The sequence below is a fragment of the Lissotriton helveticus genome, chromosome 6 (assembly GCF_964261635.1).
Source record: "Lissotriton helveticus chromosome 6, aLisHel1.1, whole genome shotgun sequence".
NCBI lineage: Eukaryota > Metazoa > Chordata > Amphibia > Caudata > Salamandridae > Lissotriton > Lissotriton helveticus.
The window spans coordinates 159,945,593-159,949,672 of record NC_136067.1 but is presented as its reverse complement, the minus strand read 5'-3'; positions in this window follow the sequence as shown (position 1 = coordinate 159,949,672).

Below are 4,080 nucleotides of genomic sequence, written 5' to 3'. Positions count from 1 at the left end.
CAGAAGTCTGGTCTCTAGGTCTATTCTCTTGGCCAATTTTACTAAGAAGTTGTCCTCTTCATTGGGGCTCTCCCCAATGTGTTCTCTGGGGCCCAGCCCACCTGTGTGGTTCTCAGGCTCCCAGAGGTTGATTCTTGGGGTTAAGGGTACAGAGACTCTTTCCTCCCTTGGGATGGTGGGGGGACCATTATCCTCCTCCTCTTCCACCCCTTCACCCTCTAGCTGGGTGTCACCCTGCTCAGAGGGGTGGTCCTTTGCATACTCAGCCAGGAGCTCCTGGAGCCTTTGTTTGGTCGGATGCAGACCTACAACTATTTTTTTAACTTTGCACAGGGCCCTCAATTCTTTGAAGTCCAAGTGCAAGTAAGGTGTGAGGTCGAGTTCCTCCACCAGGCCCACATTATCTTCACTAACAGCTGTTTTTTTTTTAGACCACCAGATAGTTCTAACTCCCTACCCTATCTTATAGTGACTTTTATTTTTCAAAAATTCTAATGGGACTTAAGCAAGGCCCTAACATACTTTTAGTTTATTTGGAAAAGACCAATTTCAGAATTCTAAAGGCAATTTATGAGTTCTGTTGTGCGATCAGATGGTAACCAAGTAGTCCAACAAATGCAAGTTTGTATCCCACTGCTGATCCACCAATGTGAGAAAGTGGCTCTATATATACTGGACAATAATGAAGTACAGTGTGTATAGAGTCCACAAACCCCAAAGGTATAATAGAGGTTAAAGTCAGGACTGACCTTACTCTCAAAAGTGGTAGCTTGGTCGAGCAGTAAGGCAGTACCAGAGGGCAGTGCAAAGCATTTGCTGTACACACTCAGTCAGCAAAGGATTTCACACACTCAAAGACTGAACTCCAGACTAATGGTTGTTATATCCAAAGATATAGTTGATTTATTTTTAGCACCAACAGGCATAAAAATATACTTTGCTAGATATGAGAACTCTCATGTAATTACTTTGCAAGGAAGCAATGAAGTTGGTGAACACAATAGGTACAGGAGTTGCTGAAGGAAACTCAAGTCTAGACACACTTTAGCATTGAGCTCAATGAATTGTTACCATAAAAGTACAGTTGATTACAGTACAGATTACTTTAGTAGTTCCAGGACTAGATCCTAGATTCAGTCCTGGGGTCTAAGCTGAAACCAAGCTAGCAAAAACGTTTTAGTTACTGTGGTGAATTTTCATGAATATACAGCTGTTTTAAAAGTTCACACTTTGAAACTTTTCAATGACAATCTGGCAATGTTATTCAATGGGAGAAAATTCAGGTTGCAGGTAAAGTATGATCGCGTTACTTTTGTAATCCAGTATTGGGCTTCTAGGGCCATCACTGGGGTCTGAACTAAAAACAGGTAGGTAATTGCATGTGCATTTCAGTATTTCGTATGATTTTTAAGGAATATTTCAAGTTTTCAAAAGTAAGCACTTAGAAGAAATTTCATAGAAAAGCAGACAATGGGTTCCTTTAGAGAAAATACAGATTACAAGTAAACCCGGTAAGGATTACTTTTGCGGTTCAGTACTGGGCTGCAAGGTACAGTACTGGCTTCTCGCCTGCTTTGAGTCAAAATTGATCAATGTTATCCAATGGCAGGTAAGTGAGTTACCGGTTTCCAGGTGATTACTTGGCTGGTGGAGTTATGGTTCCGGGTGTTGACTCAGGGGTCTCCCAGGGTCAGGTAAGTATAGTCGGTTCCGCCCCAGCAGCGCAGGGCCAGCCGGGTGCAGAGGTAGGTAGGCCCAATGATATCCAATGAGGAAAAGGGGGCCTTCGGTTGGTGGCTGCTGGCTAGCAGGCCACGCGGCTGTGCGAGCTAAGCTCCTGGTTACTTGCTCAGGGCAAGGGGGAAAGTAGGATAGGACAAAGGTGGCACAGCCAGCGGCACTCGGGCAGCTGGGTGCAGGGTGCTCTTGAGCCGTCGGGCGCTCAATGTTATCCAATGGGAAAGGTCAAAAAGGAACAAAGACTGCAGGCTCGGGGACGGAGACTCTCCAGGGGCGACCAGCACTTCGAGAGGTAACTTGGGATCTTGGAGCACAGGTAGGTACCCCAAAGGGAGGCACAGGGGGGCTGTAGGGCGCCGGGTGCAGGGGTTTCTTTGGGTGTCGGAAAAGCTTACCCTCGGCTGATCGCGGTTGGGGTGGCCCCTGGTTCTGAGTCTGCAGGCGTCGGCTGGTTAGTCGAGGACGGCCTTTGGGCACTGGACTTCGGGTCCCAGTCGCCGGGGGGACGTCCTTGTGGTCTTGGTTCGGTTGGGCCCGGCCCGGGCTCAGCGGGTTCAGAGTGGGCTGGTCCGGAGCTTCCTGGTTGGCACCAGGTGGGTTTTTGCAGCAGAGCCTCTGCTGATGGGAGTCCCAGTCTTTAAGAGGGTCATGGCAGGCAGGTCCTGTGGGTGTCCCAAGGTTGCTGTCCGCAGGAGCCCCTGGGATTAGGCAGGAGCAGATTCCAGGATCGACAGGCCTGTAGGGCCGGGGCCAAGTCAGTTGTTGTCGTCCTGTTGTTAGCAGCTGCACAGCGGGTCTTCTTCTTCTTAATCTTCTTTCTTCTTTTCGTATCGGGATTTGCGGAAGGAAGGTTCAGGAAGCCCCTAAATACTGAATTTAGGGGCGTTGCAGGTAGGGCAAGGACAGGGACCCCTGTCCTGGGGTGAGTACACCCCCTAGTCTGCTCCTCTCCTGTGGGAGCGGGGCAGGAGCCTAGCTGAGATTGGGCTGGGCTCCCCATCTACAAGATGACCGGAGCCCGGGGTCGTGCTTCACCTTGTCTCCCCTACCTGAGCGGTGGGGTTGGCACAGGCTGGCACCCCCCCTTCCTGACGTAGTTTTTCCCGCCAGCCTTCCCACCAGAGTGGGGGTTAGAACTGGTGGGGGCCAGTTGCTGGGTACAGCAAATGGTCTGGAGAAGTTCACAGAGGCGGCATGCCTTTGAAGCTTCCTCCTGCCTATCCTGGGGGAGGAGACCTAGCACCTCGCCCAGGATGTGCATTGTTGCAGGCCCAGGAGAGCGAGGGGCTCTCCACCCAGAGGTTCAGCAACATGTCTGCTGTGTGGCAGCCTCTACAGCCACTCAGCCCAGACGTGGATTGTAGGTTAGGATTTCAGAGGGCATCTCGAAGATGCCCTCTGGTGCATTTTACATTAAATCCCACACTGGCATCAGTGCGGGTTTAATGTGCTGAGAAGTTTGGTACCAAACTTTTTACTCTTCAGTGTAGCCATTATGGTGCTGTGGAGTTCGTAATGACAACCTCCCAGCACCATATACTCTTAATGGCATCACTGGACTTACAGTGCCCAGGAATGGCCCTGGGTACTGTAGGGGCACAGGGCTCATGCACCTGTGCCCACACCTCTGGCATAGGGCACTCAGCTAGAGGGGTGACTGAAGTATGCTAGGGTAGTGGGTTCTGTGGGCATGGCACACAGGGATGTGTGCCATGTCGACTCTTGGTTTAGTTCTGTACTTAGGCACTCAGCCTGCAAAGGCAGGATGTGAGTGCCAGGGTACAGGGTCCCTGAGGGTGGCACAATAAGTGCTGCAGCCCTCAGGGGTCTTCTCTGGTCACTATGCCCTGGGTACCTAGGGTACCATTTACTAGGGACTGACAGGTGGCCAGAGATGCCAATTGGGATTTTAATTTCAGCACAGTTTTAGGGAAGGAACACAGGCCCTGGGTACCTGGTTGGCAGGAACCCAGGGCACACTCAGTCAAAGCACATCAGCAGTTCAGAAAAAAGTGGGGGCATACCAAGGCAAGAAAGAAGGCACTTTCTCACACCTCCTTTTAGCCAATATTGTGTTTTCTGACTACTCCTTTGATGACTTGATCCTGGGCTTCCTTCCGAAGTCCCACATGCATAGAACACTCCTCTTGTGCCTTGTAGAAATCTCCAGGGGTAGGCCCCCCAGCAGCTAACAAACCCTGCAGCTCGGGAAGCAACCAAGATTCCAGCAGATGGTCCGCTTCGGGAGCCTCATCCTCCCCTCTCTTCTGGCGCAGAAGTAATGACCTCCATAGCCACTGCCTTAATGGAGTCTGCTCTTTTTCAGCATTTACCTGGTCC